At 40.6% G+C, this 24688-nt stretch overlaps 1 protein-coding gene across 11 annotated transcripts in view; it reads right to left on the bottom strand.

The window, feature by feature from the left end:
* rbfox3a (RNA binding fox-1 homolog 3a) overlaps positions 1-24688 on the bottom strand; it is a 726874-nt gene that overhangs the window by 80581 nt on the left and 621605 nt on the right. The window lies entirely within an intron of this gene.

The following is a 24688-nucleotide window of genomic DNA, read 5'->3' as shown; positions in this document are numbered from 1 at the left end:
AGGCTATGAAATCAACAGTCAGAGCACATTCCAATTTCACAGAATGTTTGATCATTACGAGCAAACAAACTTTATTTTATACAACATATCGCTCGATGGATGAGTACAGCAGGAGGCTAAATTGCTCTCCCGGCAGGCGGCATGCAAAAGATCAATTAACTGATAAATTTTTGATTATATCCTTTGATTTAAATTACAGGTTTCTAACACTGGAGTTGCTGTTTTTTCTTTCATAGACCCATATCTTCTTGTGTCTTCTATTCATATTATTCTCTCTCTCTATCACACACTCTTCTACAGTGATTTCTTATAATACAGATGATGTAATCTGATTACACAAATCAAATACATGTCATCAGAAACAGATTCCTGTGTAATCCTATTCATGCTACTTTTTTATAGATTATAGTTTTCCAAGTTTACATTTTTGATTTAGGCTCCATCAATAAGTCAGTGCGTTCATTCTTTATTTAATGGAAGCGTCCATAAACCCCAGAACAGCATCTGCGTGTGGTTTATGGAGAAAGAAAGAATGTAAGGGAGAAAGAAAGAAAGAAAGTGAAAGATTTTAAACTTCATGAAATCAATTTACCAATTACAGAATCAAATAAAGTAGTTAGATCAGAACAGCTATGAAAGTCCAAAAGTAATATAAAACGCAAACAGATTAGATAACACCTTTGAGTCGTTTAAAAGATTATATTACTGATTACATTTGTAATTAATTTATAATGAGTATCAAATGATATTTCGCAAGTAATTTGACCAATAGTGGAATTTAATAAGTATCTACTGGTTTGTTTTGCTTGTGTGAACAGATATCTGTGCTCACGCTTGTGTTCTTTCTCTGTGTGTGTGTGTGTGTGTGTGTGTGTGTTTGTGTGTGTGTAGCTGCATGTAAATGAGAGCATCCTCTCTTTCTAGGGGACTGAAGTGGATGTAAATGAGAGTCTTTTTCTGGCTTTGGCTCTCATTTGTTTTGAGTCACAGAGGTACACAATGTTTTCTCATCTTATCTAAGAACATTATGATACCCAAAGCAGCTCATCTCACCCTCACTGTCTGCATGCAGCCTGTAACTCGAGGATGTGCCTTTCTTTTCAGTTCATGTCAGGTCACGGCTTGGGCCACACACTTATATTGACATGCCAAAAGTCATGGGACTGGAAGTAGTGACATGTGCCTTTGATTTTGCCTCATGTTCTATGAAAGCTAGTGAAGACTGGGCCGACCTGTGAGTCTACATATGACTGTGTTGTGTTTTTTTTTTTAACATTGAATGTGGATATGATCTCTTCCAGAGCCAACTGTCTGTTTAAATGGATAATTTTAGCCAGATGCTGCCGGTCACGTTTATTACGTGATTGGATTTTAATGCCTTCTTCTATGATGTACAGCTCTGGAAAAACTGAAAAGACCTGAACTGATTTTGCTATTTATAGGTTTATGTTTGAGTAAAATAAACATTGTTGCTTTATTCCATAAACTACGGAAAACATTTCTTTCAAATTCCAAATAACAATATTGTCATTTAGAGCATTTATTTGCAGAAAATGAGAAATGGCTGAAATAACATAAAAGATGCAGAGCTTTCAGACCTCAAATAATGCAACGAAAACAAATTCATATTCATATTCAAGTTTTAAGAGTTCAGAAATCAATGTTTGGTGGAGTAACCCTGGTTTTAAATAACCCACAGTTTTCATGCATCTTGGCATGTTCTCCTCCACCAGTCTTACACACTGCTTTTGGATAACTTTATGCCTTTACTCCTGGTGCAAAAGTCAAGCACTTTAGCTTGGTTCGTTGGCTTGTGATCATCCATCATCCTCTTGATTATATTCAAGGTTTTTCACTCATTTTGTCATTTTTCAGTGGTCTCACTTTTTTCCAGAGCTGTATGTTTGGGTACATACGTGACACTTTTCCATCTATCTGGCACCCACTATCAGGCCTCACTTACAAGATAAAACCTCAACACAAAGAGTGGTGTTCAATCCCAAGTAGTGACCTAAGGTATTACTTTATTTGTCGGTTCACGTAATGCTAAAGATTTTTAAGCAAAAGATGATAGTGATTATATGACCATTTTACTCACATGAAGAAATGGCCTTGTTATGTACCAAAACAAATTCTGCTACTATTTCAGCACATAACCTTGTTTTGCTATTATACATAACCCACTGGCTAAGCATGCTGGAGTTAGCATATGTGTGTGTGTGTGTGTGTGTGTTGAGAGATAAGGGCTAATTCATACGGTTCTACGCTGTGTTTGTAAATGTTTACGTGTTGTTTTGTCTATGTGTGTGTGTGTGTGTGTATATGTGTGTGTGTGTGTGTGTGTCTGTATGTGTGTGTGTGACAGATGAGGGCCAGTCTCTGGGGCAGACTGCTGTTGTCAGCACAGGTGCAGTCGGGTCATCAGTACACGCGTCGTGTGTGGGTGCATGCACGTACACACACACACACACACACACACATACACTAACACATATACACATACACATATACACATACACAGCTCGCAGCCACATAAAAGCTGTGCGTCTAGAGGGACTGGTATCGGGATATTAATCTAATACAAATAGGTGGAGACCGGAGCACGCCCTCCGCTCGGCTGATGGCAAAGACAGGCAATAACACGGCGTCTAAGCCGGCACTGATACATCACTTCAGCAAGCCAGGGGCGCTCCTAATTAATTAACCTCATTGACGAGCTAAAAATGCCAGGCAGGCTTTCTGAATCACCAGCGGGTCACAAACTATTCCCCGCTGTAGCACAACAATTAACAGGTACAGTGGGCAGATGGTAAAAGAATATATCCCAAAAATAGCCAGGCGCATTACTCATTACATCACTGGAGAGATTATAGAGCTGAAACCCAGCACAATGACTGCGAGAGACCTCATTCTCATTAAGAGATAATGGGTAATGAAAAAAAAAAAGAAAAAAAAAAGTGGCAAAGGGAAAACTCGGCAGAATTTTATCTCCTACACTCTGCCCTGTCCACTAGCCATTACACAGAGCTGGTGGAGAGAACGCCAGCGGAAATAGAGAGGGCTCTTTTTTTCCTCTCCTCCTCCTCCTCCTCCTCCTCCTCCTCTTTTGCTTGATTGTTATTAACCTTTTTTCACTGACTAAGCAGCATTAGGCGGCAGCAGTGGGCTGCAGCAATGGGCCAGAGAGAGGGCTGCAGTTTAATAGGAGTGGGGAGAATTGCATTAATGTAAATGTAGTGGAAACAATGAGAGGCCTGGCCATTGACATGTTGGCAAACAAATGAGTCTGTCCTCTCAATTAGGGGCAATGCTCCATTATCCAAATGAAAAACGCACTCGCCCGTGACTGACCGCACGATGGACAAGCGTGGAAGGGAGAGAGTGGAAGAGCGAAATGGTAAAATGGGCGAGAGAGAGAGAGAGAAAGAGAGAAAGAAAGAGAGAGCAGAAAAGAGAAAAAAAAGGAACAGGGCCTTCAGAGGTCATGAAGAGAACGACTACTTGGTTCTTGGTCAAAGCATCTACTTCTAGAATTATGTTCTTAAAAAATCATCTTTAAATGTGCTGATCATCCCCTTATAAATAATAATAATAAAAAAAGAAATGATACAATAAAAATATTGATATGATGATATAGCAATCAAATAACCAAAGCGATTTGTTGCCTAAGGGCAACTGATGGTTAACCCTGTCCTGCACATTTTATTACCTCCCCTGCTCCCATCACTAAAATGTACAAGGGAAGGCAGGGTCCATCCAGGACCTGGGTTATGAAACAAATAAGCTCAATAGCATGGTGTTGCCCTCAAGCAACAAACAAATATATATTTTTATTCATATTATTACATTGTGCCTTTAAATATTTTAATCAATTTTTTTGTTATATTTATGTTAGATTTTGGCACAGACATGCTTTTATACAATAAAACAATAGGGAAACCAATAGGTTTGACCTATAGACAATCTTTTCAGGTGATTAGAGGAAGGAAGCTACATGGGATGTATTGCCAGCAACTAGTGGGATAGTCAAATATATTTGAAATAACTTTAAAAATCAGTTTATGTAAGGATATCTGATTAATGATATCTGTAATTAAGCATATTTTGGCTGTTTAAAGACATTTTTTACTATGCATTTAGTTACTAAAACTAAAACATGTACTTACCATTTGTTGCCTTAAGGCAACAGTACAACATTATGCACTTAGACAGACCACTACTGTACGTATTGGAACAGTAAAGCTAAAGCAGTGCGGTCCTTGGGACCCTGCCCTGCATGTTAAGGTGCTGAAAAAGTGGAAACTATATTAATGATACTTAATAAATCGAATGAAATGTATTCTATAGAAAAGTTCTATTTAGAAGTAAAAAAAAAAAAAGAGGACTGGTTAGAGAACCACTGCTTTAGTACTTCCTCTATGACTATATTTCTACGCACAACCCCTTTGGACCCCTTATTTTTTAAGGTTATACATTGTCTTCCCCCCTCTCTTCCTTGCAGATATCTTTGATCCTGATCATCCAACACTCCTCTGCACTCTTTGCACCCCAATCTAAAGCAGCTGTAGAGAGCTGGCATGTCTACATTACATCCAGTGAAGGTGTGCTCATGTCACTGTGGAGCGAGTCCCATTGGGGACCAATCTGAGGCACCGAAACAGAATTTCAACAAGACTGCAGATGTTCTATCGATTTGATGCGCGAACACGCCTTTCTGTCTCTCACTGTCTATGTGTCCGTCTCTCCATCTGTCTGCTGCTCTCCTTTCTCGGTCTCGTTCCCTCCGTCCTCCTTTCCTCCTCCTCGTTTCATGTCGGACCTCCAATGCTCCGCGGTGGTGTCAGAAAGAGAAAAAGAGCCCATAGCCTGAGGAAGGTATTGTAATTCACTGAAACATTGAGCAGTATTGATGCACTTCCCTGCCTCAAAGCGCCAGTAGGGGAGAGGGCTGTCCAGGCGGTCTGAAAAACAGCGCATAAAGCCAGGCGGAGAAGGCGGGAGCGCTGCCCTGCCAGGGCTCGGAAAGGAGAGGGGTGAGGGAGGGGTTCACACAGCCCATAAAGTCTGCAGAAAATGTCTGCTGCTCAACATTACGTTATTATTGCTCACTGTGTTGACTCCAAGCCATGAAATATTCAGAGAGGTAAATGGAGGCACAAGCAGCATTTTCCGAAGCCAAACTAAGCGCAAGAGAGTTGCTTCCTTTGCATCAGGTGGGCAGCAAGCTGCTTCTGCACACTGCAACACACCTTCCTACTCACTCCTGCTTTTTGTTTTTTTGTTTTTTTTTCCAATCCTGACATTTCTTTTTCATTTTCTGGCCTGGTCTTGCACCTGCAAACCCCTGTAATGTACTCATTCTTCCCCAGAAGCACCAGCACCACCACCTCCGCCATGCTGTGTGTGCAGTAGCACGCTCTATTTCTACCTAGGCTGACCTACAATTTTCCATTTGCTCTCTTTCCATTTGTTTTTCCAAAGGTTAAAAGAGGGTGACCCGAGAAAGCTAATGCCTGATTACTTCCCATTAGTCCAGCATGTGGTCACTGAGAGCTGGCTGTGATGGCCTGAACCCATAACTCTGCCACAACTCCAAGAGGAAGAGGAAGAAGAAGAAGAAGCAGCAGTGGCCACGGGGATGGAACGCAATGGGCCTGTCCATCTTGCGGGTGGACAGAGAGGGGCCACGCTGTGGTGCGGGCTTGTGGAGGAGTGGAAAGATGAGAAGGAGAGGGATGAGAGACGAGGGCCGCAGTGCCTCGCTTGAAGTAATCTTGCCTCGAGTATTTGAACGTGCAGCAAAGGCCAACGTGGTCCTCAGAACTGGGACACTGGTGCCAAATGCTGTGCTGAAAGGAATTCAGCACCACGGACAGTTCCAATGATGTGCAGCGTCGGAGAATACATTAGGAATAGGCAACTGGTCAAGCCAAGATACATATATGAACGTATATTTATATTATAGCAACGTTGGACAAGCTGGACAAATAATTTTCACTAAATATCATATACTCTATCTTTCAGTTATATTAAATAACTGAGAGAACTTTTTTGCTGTCATTTCCTGTCTGTATTGTTGTAAATAGCTAATGTTTCACAGTAGCATAGCTACTTTCAACTGGAAACCAGGAATGGGCAATGTGCCATGACTGCCATACAGTAATTAAAACATCTCAATAATTTATTATTTCTATTTACTGTACATATCCTGCATATGTGTGTCAGGTTTCTGCATTAAACATGGCTGTCTCCTTCCTTTTCTGGTTTCCTTTCAGAGCACATAAATCCGATTCCAGGTTATGTTCAGTCAGAAGCTTCACTTCAAATACACACTTAGTTTTTACTATGAGTGAATGAGCTACAGATGAGCTCTGAGTTTCCCCTTCTGAAGTCACCATTGCTCCACCAGCCGCTCGTGTTCAGTAAAACTGAGCCGGATTCTCTTTCAGAGGCTGTATATGTGACGTAAGTACGTAAAGATGCGTGACGTGGCCAGAAGAAGAACCCGAGACCCTATTCCAGCACACTGGTACCATTAAACACAACATTCTGTCCCCTCTCCACTCAGAAATGTTTCTGTGTCAGTTTAGAATAAAAAAAATATGGCGGACTGCCACTTTAAGTTCATGATCGATTTACATAGTGCTGTCCCGTGACTTTTGGCACAGCATGCCAGTGTATTTTGGTACTCAACAGCTTTACTGGTAAGTACCCTGCAGTGATATAATATGAATAACTGGTAAGCTCAGGGATATTATTGTATTTTTCTGTAAGGCTTCTGTAAAGCTTGTCCAACCTGGCGAATGCTAGTAGAGAATGAATGTATTTGGAAGAGCCTGGACAGATAATACCACTGCCAGTCGTAAGCATACTTTTGTGTATTAGATGTGTATTAGTATTTAGAAGTTTCTTTATGATTCCTACTCTATAAAACTTGTAACATCGGCACAGCGAACCCATACATCAGTAAAAAAAAATCTTTTTTTTTCCCTTAAAGAAAAAAACTGCGACACTGTGATGTGGTTTGAAAAGGCAGCCAAAATAAATTCTCTCTATACGCTATATCTCAGCTTTCATTTAATAAGGCGAGACTGAGAAGCTATCAGCCCCCCGAGCTCCCTCAGCTAAATAAAACACAACATGAAGCAGGAGGAGGGAGAGAAAAAAAATCCCCTTGCCTAGAGCTTTTTTATTTCTGATAAACTTAAATCAGCAACTGATATTTAATACAGCCCTCCATTGCCTCAGTTTTAATTCACTTAGTGCCCTTTCCACATAGTTCTGCAGGACCAGCCTCTGACAGTTTATAAATGTGAAAGAGGGAGGCAGCCAGAGAGAGAGAGAGAGAAAAAGAGAGAGAGAGAAAGAGAGAGAGAGATGAAAGGAGGCAGAGCAGAGAGGATCTCCATCACAGTGACTGAAGTCATGCCACAGTAAAACCATCCCCAGATCCTTGTCAACAAATTGCGCTGGTAAATGATTTCTCCGATGAGCTAAATCGTATTATCTGTCCCTCCCCTCTCCCTCCCCTGCCGCTCGGCTGAAGCAGGGCCAAGCGGCCCACTGAATGCACAGTAAATGAGTTTATTTCCCTTAAGATGGGGCAGAGGAGGGGAGCAGGCCAAGCAAGATGTTAAGACGAATATTTAACTCTTCACATGCAAGATTACAACAACTGCTTTACATGCCAAACAGCACTAGTGGATATTTAATTCAAAAACTCAATGTCACAATATCGTCTATATGTGTTAGAGTTTCATGGCATCTGAGAGGATTAAGCCAATAAACCCATGTATCTTGACTACAGCTATTCTATTCTATTCTATTCTACTCTATTCTATTCTATTCTATTCTATTCTATTCTATTCTATTCTATGGTATACCAGGTTTCTTTAAAAATTAAGGGTACTAATAGGAAGTACAGCTCTGGAAAAGAAATAAGACACCATATAAACACCTGTTGAATACAATCAAGAGGAAGACGGATCAAACCAAGCTGAACTGCTTGAATTTTGCGCCAGGAGTAAAGGCATAAAGTTATTCAAAAGCAGTGTGTAAGACTGGTGGAGGAGAACATGTCAAGATGCATGAAAACTTTGATTTAAAAACAGGGTTATTCTACCAAATATTGATTTCTGAACTCTTAAAACTTTATGAATATGAACTTGTTTTCTTTGCATTATTTGAGGTCTTAAATCTCTGCATCTTTTTTGTTATTTCAGCCATTTCTCATTTTCTGCAAATGAATGGTCTAAATGGCAATTTTTTATTTGGAATTTGGAAGAAATGCTGTCCGTAGTTTATAGAATAAAACAAAACTGTTCAATTTACTCAGACATATATCTGTAAATAGCAAAATCAGAGAAACTGATTCAAAAACTGAAGTGGTCTCTTAGTTTGTGTGTCTTTGCGGACGAGCAGATGACTGTCCTGCAGCGTCCTGCATGAGAACGTCTTTTACCCAAACACCGCAGAAAAGCCCTAAGCAGTGAGGAGCGAGCGTGCACGGCGTGGCACGTTAAGTTTGAGATGTTTTGCGAGTGAGTTTGACAGGCGTGTAAGTGACTGTCACAGAGCCAGTGGTGATAGAAAGCCTGCCTCATGCACTACAACATTAACCTCACCATATCAATGCCTTCACATTCACCTCTGACTGATCTATAGTCATACACACACACACTGGCACACGCACACACACACACTGGCACACTTCACTGGACTGTGTCATATTCGTTAGCTGTTGGTGTGAGGAACAAATTGCATCCAGTGAGCATTAAACAAAAAATACTACAATTAATTAATCTGAATTTAACTAGGGGCGAGGTCCCACACTCCGCAAATGTTTACAGCATGAGAGTGAGTCCCAGTGTAATAATTTAATGACTCCAACACACACACTCACACACAAACACACACACACATACACACACACACACACACACACACACGTCCTGTATCACTGCCAGAACTGCAAGACTGCTTTTATTTTTTATTTTTTTAAAGGAAGGGGGAACTCATCTGCGTGTGTGTGTGTGTGTGAGTGTGTGTGTGTGTGTGTGTTGGGAGAGTGAGGTGCGGTTGGGGCCAGCCGTTATCGATCCTCTCTCAGCGGAGCGCTTCCATAGCCGCGGGCCGCGCGCCACGCCTCCGGACTGATTACTGAGAAGCACTCTGCTGGCGCAAATTGGATTGAAAAACCCCTCCCAACCGTACTTAGGAAATCATTTCCAAGGCTGGGCTCTCTCTCCTCTTCCAGCTGCCAAGCTGAGGGCCCTCCCCATGCCCCCAAGTGCTGTGGGCAAAGGCAGCGTGGGCGTGAGTGTGCGCACGTGTGTGAAAGGGAACCTGCCGCCTACAGACTAAGCTCTGCCTTTAAAATAGAGATGTAGAACAATTTTATGTGACGTGATTCTATTACTGTCTTTTTCTTGCATTGCTGTGTTGTGTAGTGCATGAGCGATGCATCGGTTGGCTGATAATAAGGGCTGATACTTATACTGATTTAATCATATAAAGATCAAATCAAATATATTAGCAAAATATCTCCAAATATTTAACAAAATGCAACACAAAATTTATTTTTTCATGTCTACTGCAGTCTCAGAAAAAAAAATATTAAATCAATAATAATTTTTTGTAGTACTTAGTAGAGCATTCTTTTACATCTGTTATAACCCGTTACTAACATGATACAGATGAATCTCAGCTCATTTCTCTATGCAGTAGCCTCAAGTACACACATATTCTTGGGTTTAAGTGCTACAAGTCCCTACTTTAAATCCCACTTCAGAATCTTCCAGGACTTCTTCTGAAACAATACCTTGCTGAACTTTGAGGTACATACTCCATATATTTTGCTGCATTCTGATGTGATGCTAGTTTTTTTTTTCTTCTTATGTATACATATAGGGCTTGAAATAATTGCTGTATGTTCATGCATTTGTGTAGATAACTGTATTGCTAGTGATCATAATAATGTACGTACTTATTATTAATGTGCGTACGCACGTATGTACTTGTGTATGTGATGTACATGTTTCTGTAAGCTTCCACTAGAAGCTACCTGGTGCAACAGCTAAAAGAACACAATATTCTGTACAAATGTGCGAAGCATATCTTCAAAACTTTCCATCTTTTCTATATTTTTGATAATGCTGAGTGAAATGTCTGCACATCCCCTAAATATTACAATTATAATATATAATTTCTGAGGCTTTAAAAGACTAATGCAAGAAATATTTGGGCCGGCCATCAGATGGATGGATGGATGGATGGATGGATGGATAGATAGCTACTTTATTGATTCTACGTATAATCCATGCAAGTACTGATCTCTATATCTTTTGCTGCCATTCTGCAGAGTCAGACAGTGTTAGAACAATATATTTTCGAATTTTCTTTGACATGTTTTGTAAAATTTTGTCAAAATTTGTTACAATCTATCATGCTATTTTATCACAATGTCACAACACTGCTTCTGAGCTCTACTGCTGAAACGTGGCTCTCAAGCAAAACAATGTCTGCGATGGTTGGAGTTGGGTACAATGCGGCGCATTGTTAGAGATTCCTCAGCAGCACATCATTTGTTCTGAGACTGCTGCTGTTTGTTTATCTGTCCTGCTCTTGATGTGATGGCATCAGCTCTGCTCACAGTGTTGAGCGGTGCAGAGTGTTTCGTAAAAGGCTTGAAAAGAGCCCCTTTCAAGTGCACTTATGACAGCAGAAGTGGGGTATTTGCTTCCTTTGTCAATTGAAGTCGGCCTGAACTGTCGGCTTAATGGAGGGCTGTCATTTTGACCCATTTACACTAATGTGTGTCTTTTGCACGTACTGTATATAGTATATTAGTGAGTGTGTGTGTGGGTTTATGTGTTTGTGTGTGTGTGTGTGTGTGTGTGTGTGTGTGTGTGTGTGTAATCCTATGTAAGAACGAGAGCCTCGGTGGAGTGTCTGTGTCACTTACTTGCAGTGGAATGACAGAATGGTTGTATCATGGGCTGGATTTAGCACCAGTGGCAGTGGCACAGCTGCTGTGGGCTCCAGCAGCAGCAGCAGCAGCAGCAGCAGACGCAGCGGCAGCAGTGTTACACTATTGTTTATTCTGATGATAAAACTCTCTCCTGTGACACCAGTGTGTGTGTGTGTGTTTGTGTCTGTGCAGTACGTGTGTGCGGAGTGTGTGCTTTAACTGATTTTGCTCACAGGCAAGAAAAAAAAAAAACACAGGCTCTATGCAGCCCACAGGAGTGAAGAGGAGCAAAGAGCAGAGGGGAGGACGAAGAGGACGAGGAGGAAGGTGAACTAGTGAACGAAGGAGGGATTAGAATTCCTGTGTGGGGCTCGCTCTCAACACTTCATGCAGCCTTATTGTTCTCCTCTGTTTCAGTCGGCTAATGAAGAGAGGGACACAGCAGCCTTGCCCCTCACATGTCAATAAGCCACACACACCTCCCCCCATCGTCTGTCTTACTCTCTCTCTTCTTACTCACTTTCTTTATCTATTTTACACTCTACACCAGTACATCAGGCATGAAATTATGACCACATCCTTGTTTCTTGAGCCATTATCAGCTATTTTTCAGCTCTACTGAGCTTTCAGTGTATGACACTGCTGAAGGACTTTTCTCAGGTGTTTTTTTTTTTTTTAATAAAAACCTCCAGCAGCACTGCTGTGTCTGGTCCACCATGTCAATCATTGTCATGAACAGTGTTGAGAATGAGCCACTCACACTAAAAAAAAAAAAAAAAACATTTTGGGGGGTTTTAAAGACCATTGAAGAGCAGAACGAAAGGAGGATGATAAAGTATGTTGTAGAGAAGTACTGTGAATTGCCAATAGAATAGGACTAGAGGGCGCAAGAGGGGAATAAAGGTCCCAGCATTGATCTGTGTAGTGCTGGAACTAACAGTGTTCCAGTGTTCTCTGGAATGATGGTGCTCCATCCAATATGAGTGATGTGGTGATCATCTAACATCCTGACTGGATGCAATCAAATTCTTACAGCAATGCTAAAAAAAAATCAAGTAGAAGCCTTAGAGTACAGTAGAGAAACGTCGTTCTTGTTGCCTTGAAGAAAATCTCTATAGGATCTCTATTTATCTATCCATTCATATTGCTATTTACCCATCCATCCATCCATCCATCCATCCATCCATCCATCTCTTTATCTATTCATTTATCCATCCATCCATCCATCCATCCAAGCATCCATCTCTTTATCTATTCATCCATCCATCCATCCATCCTTCCATCCTTCCATTCTTCCATCCATCCATCCATCCATCCATCCATCCATCCATCCATCCATCCATCCATCCATCCATCCAAACAACATGTTTAGAGAGTTTGACATCACACTCTGAGAAACACAACGCACGCCTCACTGAGAAAGAGAAAAAGAAAGAGAGAGAGAGAGAGAGAGAGAGAGAAAGAGACAGAGGGGGAGGAAACATCTCTAAAGCAGTAAACAACCCTAACAGACTGGAGCTCCGCCCTCAGAGAAAGTTCAGAATATCACATAAATAAGATATCATATCCTCGCTGAACTCCAATAAGAAGCTGAAAAAGTTGTGGAGCTCCCATTTAAAGAAGCATAAAGTGATGCTGGTCTTCTGGCGCTCCTCCTTATGTTTAGTATGTCAGACCTCACCACTTCCCCCAAACCTCCGCAGCATACCATCATATAGACATCCATAGTGTGAGCGCAAACACACAAATACCCCCAGCCCGCCCCGCACACACATCTGTTCAGACTGGGTTCAGCGCGGAAGGCGTAAACAGCAGCGCACGCGGCTCCTTCTCCGCGCTTAATATTGATGCTGAGTTTCAGACTTCAGACAGTGCGAGAGACCAAAGGGATGATTTCCCAAAACACAGCAGACATTTAGTCAGTAAACAAAAATATTGGCGGTCTAGCCGGATCCATTTTAATTAGACAAATCACACCATTTCCCAGTTCTCTGCTTAATCCTCTTCTCTCCTCCTTTCCACTCCCTCATTCTAACATTACAGCCCTGACTAATAACAACTTCACTATTTCTCCCACCACTCACTACTCTCCTAGTTGCACATCTGTTCCAGTGCTGCTTTAAAACAACTCCAGAAGCCCTTTCTTTTACATTAATCACATTATAGCCTACATTTTCTATGTAGTTTGTTTGGTAACACTTTCTATAAACGTCATCTCTATAAGACTCTATAAACAACATCAAAAGGCATTATAAACATGGCTATTCATATTTATAAAAAATTATAATTCATCAAAACCATGTTTATTATGCATCATGAACTGTGATTATAATGCATTAATAGCTGTGTTTATAACATGTTATATGTCAATACCAAGAAACTCAGTCCCAGCTTGCAGAATTATGCATTAATAAAAAAAAGCTTATAAACTTATAAACACACCCTAAATAATCATATAAATATATTGTTAACCACTCATAAAGTATTCTTGTCTTGAATATAATATTAGTTATAGTCAATTATAATGTATTATAACAGGTCTTTGTGCCAGACTTATTTTAAAACTGATATGTAAAAGACCTCTCTTCTGATTGGCTGCCATGTATTCTACATACTTAAAAAAGAAGTCTATGCTGAAACACTCTGTGTAGAAAAAAAAAAAAACATACATTAAAACTGGTTTATTTCTGCAGCATTTACATTTACCATAACATTACCATGTGGCCTGGCCTTATCTCAATATAATCCTGATACTCAGAATGCATGAAGTGACCAGGTGTAAACAGGGTCAAAAACGATTCAAAAAGAGTGATTCTTCTCTAAAACCCCATTTACATCTGCTTAGTTTATGCATACTGAGTATTGGGACTAAACCTGAATGTGGACAAATTGAACATTAAACTGTGAACAGTGTAAATGCACTCAAAACACATTTAAAACAGGTATAAATCCCATTACTTAAAGCAGTTCAGCAGGTGGCAAGAGATGTCTACATGTCTATGTATGTTTACAAGATATATCTTCAACAACCAAAACTTCTCCATCTATAACCCAAACATCAGAAATAATTGATGTGCCATAAGCAAATTTGTTAATTCTGTCCCAAACAACGGATTTTACATTGGATTTCACATATTTGCACATCTAACATGCTTTAACCATCTGTAAACGGTACATCTGAGTTAAAAGATGTGGTTAAAATCTTAACAAGAGACAATCCAGATCTAAGAGAACTTGAATGCATCTCTGAGTAACTTAGCACAGCATAAGTAGGAGAATGAGGTCAGCTTTTAGCTGCTGCTGAAAGACTGTGGCCTGTCCAATGAGCCTTGGTGGACACATCCAAAAATCCAGAGCAGCATATGGTGAGATGATGAAGCAGATTCATCAAGTATTCTTTTTCCTTTTTTTAACATTCCACCGTATTCTCAGTAGATCTGTGATCCTGAAGGCAATATAATTAAGGGTGTAAATCTCTGACCTCACAGCCATTCCAAATGTGCCTGGAGGAATTGTTGAATACACACTGGTCTCCTGTCAAAATGCTTCTCTAATGTGAGCGGCTAGCTGGTGAGAGCTAGTAAGTGCTGCAAGCGCTGCAAGAGGAACCAAGACCACATGCGTATGCGGTGCACACGTACATTAGGTAGAATTTTTCCATTAAAGCTGATAAAATATTAAGAAAAATGGCCGTTGTTTCATTGCCGTAGGTGTACGGTTGGTCATGCTGGAGCTAATGGAGGTTCATTACATGCATGAAGAACATGCTGTTCCTTTTCTGTACTACTCGGGTTACGTCTTATTCCTCTTCTAATGCGACAAGTTGCATACAGCCGGCCACGTGGTCGGCGGTGGCGAGCAGGTAATATATCACCGGTAGGCGAAATGTGAAAACATGACTCCTCGCTCTGTTAAATATTCTCTATTTCGAGAAGCATAATTACATCTCCAAACTTCCAAACACAGGAGCAGTAATAGGCGGTAAGATGAGGCCAGCTGGTCTTGATCTCGGCCCAGTCTCTCTCTCTCTCTCTTTCTCTCTCTCTCTTACTCTCTCTCTTTCTCCCCACCCCCTTTCTATTCTCCACTGTTCCTGAGCTCTACCTGAGCACCTTCATAATTCCCCCCCTGTCTAATTCGCTTTGTCCCCTGACAACAGTTTTTAATAACTTTTATTAATTAGGGCTGTCCAATGGCCTGTCAGGGGGAATATTATTTTATTCAGGGACCATTAGGCTGTCCTGTTACCCCTATGAAAAGGGAAAGAAGAAGGAGTGAGAGAGAGAGTAAAAGAGAGAGAGAGAGAGAGAAAGACAGAGTGAGAGAAAGAGAGAGAGAGAGAAATGCAATTTATAAATTATAAATACATTGAAAGTATAAAGTATATCAATATACCCCATATATTTATGCCCCACACTGACAACATACAACAATACATCTAATGTTGTATATTCTAGGAACATAAATCAGTATCCCTTCAGTATTGCATTATTTATTATTATCAGTACATTTGCACAATCACTCACACACACACATATATATATATATATAGACGCACATCATTCCCCCAACAAAAGTCTAGCAGAGAACCCGAACTTTTACTCATACGTATTGTGCACCACACCTGAGGTGCGGCAGTAACTCAGCTCCTACAGTGATTAAAGACGTGAGGAATGTAATTGAAGGAGGAACGTGTGCTCCAAAACACACACCATCTGGATAAGGTATTATAGCTAATCTCCTGCTGAAAAGCCCGCACGTTTTTCCATTTGATCTTAATGGGCTGAGAGTGTGTATTTTCCGCCTTTAACAGACTTTCATTTGTATGGCGTTCATCGCTGCCGCGCGAGAGCGGGTCCGCGAGAGCAGGTCTACAGTAATTGCCTCCGTCAGTGGGATTCATAGAGTGTAATTAATAAAGTTCACCTCAGGTCGTTTCTCTGAGCTTTCAGAGCAGAACTTCAGCAGAAATCACCAGTGGCCAGTTGCGCCAGCTACGCTCAAGTTCAAAACTTAAGCCAGTAATAACGGGAAGGTGAGTTATGGTCAAGTTTGCGTGCTCGGAAATCAAACTGGGTGGCACCACAGTCGTGAAATATTTACACCTACCCTTCAACAAGGGCAAAAGTTGGGAAAAACCAAAGAGAAGCAGAGATAGAGTGGTGTAACTGGTAGAAACTTGAGTTCCAAACATAGAGAAAAACTTTCATAGCTCAACAGGCTAATTATTGGCCCTATCATCTGAAGATTTTGACTGTAATCCCAACTGATCTCTTTTTGGACAGGTTAGAGTACACAGGTTAGCCAGTGCTAGCATTAAGATGAAATGTACTTTACTGCACTGAGTGGCTTAGAGTATTGTTAGCTATCTTTGTCCGTTCTGCTGTATTCTGGTGTACTCTTGAGAGGGAGATCCAGTTAGTGGTGTTTAAGTCTATGTTTAACTTTCCCCCAAAGCAGGTTGGTTTTACTCATTTAATAAATGCATGAATCAGAGACAAATAAAGCATTCTGAACTCCCAGTATAGCTTTAGTATAGCTAGTTTTAATGTGTTTTGACAGCTGGGTACACTGCAGGAACTCTCAAAATATGAATTAGCAAGAAATGTACCAGCCCTATGAAACAGAAACAATATCTTACGATGTTAAAATACAGACAATCTCTCATTTTAAAAAGATGGTGAGTAAAATTAAACTGGTAGCCAACACAGGTAGCATTTTTAGGGGTTAAAAATATTTAGTTTGAATATAAGTCTGCAGTATTCCTTTATTACTATGGTATACAATGTGTTGTGGGTTCAAATTTCCTGTGAATAGTTCTGTTAAGGTTTGTGTCTTTTTTGCAAAATGTATAACATCCAGAAGCTTGTGGTTTAGATGGAGATTCCATTATAGTATATACTCCCACTGCCACTCCCACTGCCTCTCCCACTCCTACTTGAATGCAGTATTAGCTTTCTCCTCCAAGCATGTTGAGCTTTCTTTTTTGATGATGTTTTAACTAACTTTGACTAAATTACAGATATTTGAAACTTTCTTGTGTTAAAGTTAAACTTGATCACAAAGTTCTGTACTACACACTGTATAACACAGGGAACGCAGGCCAGGTAAAATTCTGATGAAGTTCTGGAATTGGAAATGGATATGTAGCTGGCCACTGATATTACAATACACATCACTGTCGACTGACAAAGTGGATCTGACGATCTTATAGGACTGACTGATACGCGGCTGCGCTGAAGTGTATGAGGAAACTCTCCGGAGACTGGTGTGTTTAAGTGCTAGCTACGGCAGAGTCATATAAATGGAGGAGCTCATGATGATGGACAAATCTGACTGGAAGTTCATTATTTACTGCAGCGTTGTGTGAACAATATCCCCCCACATACAGATCAAATCAAACATGGCGCGGCTTCTTCGGCGATTGCGCTGCGATCGATGGGTTCCTGAAACAATACGGCTGAGATTTAATGCCGTATTTTATCAATAGGTGCGGGATGCGAGTGAGTGGCACCGTTGTGAAGCTCCTCACCGGGTGTGTGAATGAAGCAGTGCTGAGAGCGAATCAGAAGAGCAGCCTGTGTCTGGGCGCGAGTGTGTATCAGCAGCCTGTGTTCGCCGCGCTCTCCGTCTACATTGTGCCGACCGAGATGCAGAAGAATCTAATTTAACAGATGAGTGAGCAGCAATCATCCCACACTCCCCGTCCCACACGCAGGCACGCGTGTGCACACAGACACAAGCATACACACACACACACACACACACGTAAAAACACACTGGTGCATACACACTCACGCTGACCCAGAGACTGAAAGCTGATCCTGAGGTGGTGACCTAGTCCTATCTTCTAGACTCCTAGAATGTAAACACACTTATAGACTTACACACATATATCTCTGAGAGAGGGAGGGACTAAATATATATATATATTTATACACCACACTGTATGTGTTTTTTTCCCATTGCCATCAAGTCTTCTTCAGCAGATTCAGATTCAGAGTCACATGAGGTGCCATCACACTGACTGCTAATGCAACACAACTGGACAGCTCAACACGCTTGAAGGAGAACACTAATTCCCATTTATTTCAGCTAACAGACGACTGTATTGGCTATTATTGGGCTAAGTGATGGTGAACAGGGTGGGAAAGTGATAAAGTATAAAGCTCTCTTAGAGATAGAGAGAGAGTTTAGTATCCAAGATGGCTGCCCCACACACAAAGTACACAAAAGTACAATAGCAGTAGTATTATATAGTTTATTATACTGTATAGCACTTCCATCTGTGTTGGCTGTGTCGTATACAGTACATATCGTCGCTGTCCAATGAAAAACAAGTATCTCCATTTTTGTCGATTTTTAGTTTACTACATAATTTGAACAGGCTAACTGTCCCTTACACTGAGCTAACATTTCTTGAAGAACAGATCAATAGAAACTCTTCAAAATGACCAGAAATAAACTATTTTTACATTGACATCCATTGAAAGTTTGGAAGGTTTTTTTTTTTCTCCTGTAAACTTGCTGTTTTGGACAACAAAACACAAAACACTGTACTGGTGCAACAATCAACAATGCTAACCTGGGACAATGCTAACAATAAGAACAATCTACTTATGGATGGTCTTATGCATTTGGTCTTTTAAACATAAACCAGACTAAAGTAGGTGTGGTTCAGGAATGTGAATGTGTGGAATGTGTTGGATCAAAGTAGTCAAAGATGAGAGAGCTGCAGCGAGAGAAAACAAGAGTGTGTATGTGTGTAAAAGAGAGAGGGAGTGTGGTGTAGGGGGACAAAGCTGATTGTAATTCTGGGCGAGTTTTGTGTTGGGCCGGTCGCAGCTCCCTCTAGACCTGCTACATGATATTTACTAACCCCCGTAACAATGGCAAACATATGTAAATCAGGCACAGTGCCGGATCCAATCAGGCCTCATCACAAAGCCACTGCCGCAATACTCCCAGCCAGCTAGGGCTACTGTCTCTCACTCACTTCCACATTGTCCACTCTCCCCACCTCGCTTTCCCTCTCTCTCTCACTCTCTCTCTCTCTCTCTCTCTCTCTCTCTCTCTCTCTCTCTCTCGGCCTCAGAGCCACTCTTTGTCTTGTCTCATTCCGACTCTCTTTCACGTCAGCTCTGATTCTTGTAGTCCATCCTTTCGTTCATTCATCTCTTTTTAAGTTTCTTTGTTTGTTTGGCTGCAAGACATGACACTTTCTCTTTCTCTTTCTCTTCTTTCTTTTGTGTTCCTCCCTGTTTTGAAGGAGGGAGCGCGAACCCCCAACATCTTGCAGCTGTTGGAATGCGTTAAATCAGCCATTGATTCTAATTATAGAGATTTCACACACAGATGACTGCGACCAATGAAACCTCATTTTCCCCAACGTGCATTAAAAATGTCTTTGTTTCCCTCCCTTTGTTTTTTTTTTCATTCTTGGTCCAGAACACATAACGAAGAAACACATACTATCAATACTAATGATCCATGAATATCATCTCAGTAATGAGAGGGGTGACTAACTGCATCCATCGGAGGAAAACGTCTAGCTTAACAAAATATAATAATAATAATAATAAAAATAATAGTAAACCTGCCGGAATCTACAGGAAAAATGTGAAAAGAGTGAATGAAGGATGATCTGAACCAACGGTGGAGTGATCTCTGAATGGATGGATAGATGGAAGGAAGAAATGACAGGAGAGGAGAAAGAATCGTCAGGGCAGTGGGTGTTGACAGACTGCCTGAGGAAGAGGAGGGCCTGAGGAGGGCATGACTTGAACATACATTTGTCTCCCCTAACAAGGAGAGAAAGTTCCAGAAGTGGGAAACGGGAATCGATGCATTGACAGGAATCTGTCAGTCAGGGAAGTTTGAAGTTAAAGCCCAAAAAAATAAAACAGATTAAACATAGGATTAAAAAGTTAGTCACTCTACTTATTAAGGGGTTACACTTTATTAAGTGTAAGTACTAATTAAATACTGTAAATACTGTACTGAGTCTTCTTTTTGGAGCTAACATGGAATTAAAACAATTACCAATGTCAAAATAGTCACAGCATTTTACATATCTTACCTATTAGGCACAGTTTAACCCTATTTACACCTACTTACTTGGCTAGAGACTAGTATCTAAAGTGGTTCCTAACACTTCCAGGTTATCTGGGTTTCAATTCCTGGTCTGGGTAAATATGCTACGCTACACCAGTAATGAGTCCTTGGGCTAGACTCCTAACACTACATTGGCCCTCCTTGGTAATAGAAATAACCTTTTTTTTTAAACCAGTTTGCAGAAAATGAGAAATGTCTGAAATAAAAAAAAGATGCAGAGCTTTCAGACCTCAAATAATGCAAAGAAAACAAGTCCATAATCATAAAGTTTTAAACGTTCAGAAATCAATATTTGGCGGAGTAATCCTGGTTTTTAATCACAGTTTTCATGCATCTTGGCATGTTCTCCTCCACCAGTCTTACACACTGCTTTTGGATAACTTTATGCCTTTACTCCTGGTGAAAAAATTCAAGCAGTTCAGCTTGGTTTGATGGCTTGTGATCATCCATCTTCCTCTTGATCATATTCCAGAGGTTTTTAAGTTGTCTCTTTTTTTTTATTTTTCCAAAGCTGTATATCTCTTTATTACAAATGTTATATAAAAGGCCCATTATGTCCTGTAGTGGTCTGAGTAATTGCATTTGTATCTATTTAAATGCATTATGGATGTGCAGATAGAAGGTTTATTCAGATCGCCAAGATGACTGTAATGTGTAAACAGTGAACTATAAGAAAATGAAAAGATTATATTGGTCATGTGTTGCCTGATATGACGTCTCCGGCCCCTACTCCTCTATTGCTGAATAGTGGAATGGTGGAATAATCAGTCCTCTTTGTAGTTAACTCATGAAGCAGATCTCCAGTCATTCAGTGGACGACTGGTTGGTATTCTATGGTGCTCCTGTTGAAGAGCAAGGCCTTTCCAGTATTTGTTAGCCCTGCCAGCTTTGCAGCTACAGTGGGTCCATCACACCTGATGGTTTTGGTATTCAGCTAAAGTGTTACTTTTTCAAATGAGAGAGCAAGTGAGCGAGCTGCAGGTAGAGAGGGGGCACCCCCTGTGGATCGGGGGGGAGGAGAGAGGAGAGAGGAGAGAGGGAGGTTCGAAGGTATGAAGGAATGAGGAGAGACTGGAAGAATGCTCCGAGTCTGTTTTTCTCCTTTCCTGAACTCTGAGCAGACGTCTTGGCGAGACTTTTCCCCCCTGAAGTTGAGCTTATATTGCACTGGGGAGTGTAAACATGGAAAGTTCTGGTTCTGCTTAATAAACAATGGAGGCTGGATGCTGTACGTACGCGTGAGTGAAGTTTGCCTACCGTATGTTTACCATGCATACAGACTGCAGCCGCAGCAGCAGCAGTACACTGCGGCCTCTCATCTACAGCGGCGTGTGAAGTGTGAACTCTGTTTATCAGCTATAGGAGCTTGTGAACTCGAGCAATGATAAAAGACGGGAGCGAGGAAGCAACAGAAGAGTGGAAGCAGCTGTGTGTGTACGTTTTCCTTCTGTTTAACGACAGGAGCGGTGGGAGAACTTCAGCACCTTTTCATGCTTCTGAGGAGAACATATGATGTATGTGCTCTTTGATGAATACTACTGATCTCTCTTCACTGCTTCACCCCTTGTGCTCTCTTTCTCTCTCTTTCTCTCTCTTTCTTTCTATCTCTCTTTCTCTGGCACACAGTGCACGCTGAAGGTGATTCCCAGGTAGGCCGAGTCACCAGCATGGCCGCGGCGACCTCTTTAATGGAGACAAGATGGTAAATCTTTCATGCTTTAAGACCGTTTCATTGTAAAAGAGGGCCGGCTGCAGAGTGATAACAATGGTGTATTATTCATGGAGCACTCTGTCAGCCCCTAAGCCCACTCTTCCTCTGCTAGTGCTGCTGCTGCTGCTGCTGCTGGACAGGACAGGGAGAAAAAGAGAGAGAGAGAGAGAGAGAGAGAGAAAGAGAGACAGAGAAAGGAAGGAGACAGTGCAGAGAGAGAGAGAGAGAGAGAGAGAGAGCGATGACCACAGACTGCTGGCCCTGACCACACGGTTTTTAGTTTTCGCAGTGCTAAGCAAACTCACACTTCCTGTCCTCCAGTCCCTGCAACCACAACAGCCCCACCAAGCCACTGCACCCTTCCTAAGAGACCCTCACTGCATAATGAATTTAGATTAAGATAAACTCAAAAAAGTAAAAAGATACAAAAAAAAAACATCAACAACCAAGAGCACACCTCCATTTATCACGTCCTGTATTTTTTAAATTCAATTTTAAATCTTAAGCTGAATTCAAAAGCCAGCTCATAATGTATGAAAAAACAGCTATACATTCACTTTTTACAATACAATTGAAATCTTCAACTCTTTAAAACTCATACTGAAACAAATCACCTCCGTTCTGACAGGCTATTCAGCACTGTGCCTCATTCAAAAAGCAGACTAAGCTGAAAGGAACATAAAAACACCTGTTAAGTTCAGATAAAAATACATTTCAGCCACTCCTTTCAGACATATGGACATCTGGAAGGCTGCAACAACACTTTTGATTACTGACAGCAGGAACAGCGCATACTGTAATCATTCTCTCTCATATTCTCAGCTTTAACAGCTTTGCTGCAGACAGTCTGCATCAACAACTAATTAGCAATTAATGGCTATTTGAGGACCAGCCAAAAGTTTGGATACAACTTAAATTCAGTCGTTTTTCATATTTACTTTTTATTGAAGATTGTAGATTGCTTCACATAGTATTTAGGTTTGTTTAAGACTTTTAAGTTTACTAAATGACTTCCATATGTATATGTATTCCATATGTATTACTTGATAGTCTAGATGACTTAAAACATTAAATAAGAAGGTATGTATATAATCAATAAAAGTATGCTATAGGTTACTGTGTTTACAATCCGAGATTCTATAACTAATACTGCCCCATAACCACAATTACACACTAGTGAAATCACTATTTCTAGTGAAGAGTTTATATTACAGAACATTCTAAACTGATTTATTTTGTTTGGTAGCAACTTTAATTGTCTGTTTTAACTTTATGATTTTTTTTAACTCATAATTTCTAATTCTACCTGACTGGCCTATCGGATATATATTTTTTTATCACTGAGATAAATAATTTGTGGCCCAAATTGAACTGTATTATTTGTTTTTCTACAGCATGAGCCTTTTTCATGTGCATTAGCTATTTCCTCTCAGTTCTATACATGTTGTTTAGTGTTGGTAAGTGTTAAAACCATAGAATGCAGTACAGTTCTAATGCTAGAAGCATTTCCATGGTAATTTAGTTTTTAAACATATGTCATTTAAAAGTAATTTAAGAATAATTTAAATAAAAGTGGGGTGAGACTATATCTCCCCTAATATATAAAGGACAAAATACACATTCCTACTGTAAAACAGGTCGACACTGCAGACTACAGGCTGTTTTTTTATTGTCTGAGAAGTTCCTCACTACACAAAACTAAAGATTCAAACTTAAACAGGACTTTAAAAGCCAATACAGGATCCAATACAAAATGCCTGCATCTGCCTTAATGTAAAACCATTAGATCAGACTGGAACCTCCTTACTGAAAATGGTTTATTTTTGCTGATTGTTTTTTTTATACACATACTGCAGTGACTGGGGATTGACATGTTACATTTTGCTTGTATCAAATCATAATAAAATATTGTATATAGAAGTAAATAATTAGCAAAATCAGACTGAGAAGAGCAGAAGCGATAGGACAGCTGCAGGACAGCTGACTCGTCTCACTGAAACTCTTTTAATTGGCTCCGGTGTCCTGCTCCTGGTCTCGCTTTCTGGTTCCACCCAGATCCATTCTGATCAATGATCCAGTGGAGCTGAGAGGCAGGCTCGAGCAGGAGCCATGCAAATGACAGGATTTAGAGTCCAGCGCCATTCCACAATCCTGATCAGCTGATGCCTGATCAATTTATCAATGGCCTGCTTTTATTTCCCTTAAGGTACTAAAGGTACTAAGGTTCTCTAGCTGAGAAAGAGACTGCACTTATGGGCATCAATGCCTTTACGTAACTGTAACTGCTAGCATGGATATAGATTTAAATGTAGAAAGATTAATGTTAATGTACGCATTAAACATCCTTTGATCACAGCTAGGCCCCCGAAAGAGCTCATTTAAGACCTGGCTTAAGGCCACTTTTTAAAGATTATGGCTGTCAAACCCGAGAAGCCTTGTTTTCTGGTGATGTTTGGTTTTGTTAATTATTAAAACATTCCTACATCTCTATTCTCTGAAGCTTTCAGTAGATGCCTTTCCTTCCTGGGGGTTTTCTCTTATTCCATTCTAATAGTGTTTCACTGACCACTAGTGCTTAATGTTGCTCCCACAAGAGCCTTAAATTCCATTTTACAAACTGGTTAAGTTCACCAGGAGTCAGCGGGCTTTCACTTCAGCTCAGCTCAGGTCCTCTCTTATTCTCTCACACGCCACGAAAATAGCAAAGCTGCACTCTTAAAAGGAAAGGTTGTAGAGTGTTTTCAAGCTTGGATGCTGGATGGTTCTCTGAAAAAGCTTCATATTCATCCACACAGAGGACAGTGTGGCTGATGACGCTAGTTCTGATTGAGGTGAAGCTCATATGTTGCCAAATGTTTAATCAGTTGTTCTTAGACTTTAAACAGTTTATCATT

Source organism: Astyanax mexicanus, chromosome 15 (assembly GCF_023375975.1).
Source record: "Astyanax mexicanus isolate ESR-SI-001 chromosome 15, AstMex3_surface, whole genome shotgun sequence".
Classification (NCBI taxonomy): domain Eukaryota; kingdom Metazoa; phylum Chordata; class Actinopteri; order Characiformes; family Acestrorhamphidae; genus Astyanax; species Astyanax mexicanus.
Note: the sequence above shows the minus strand (reverse complement) of the source record. Positions and strands in the feature narration are given on the sequence as shown.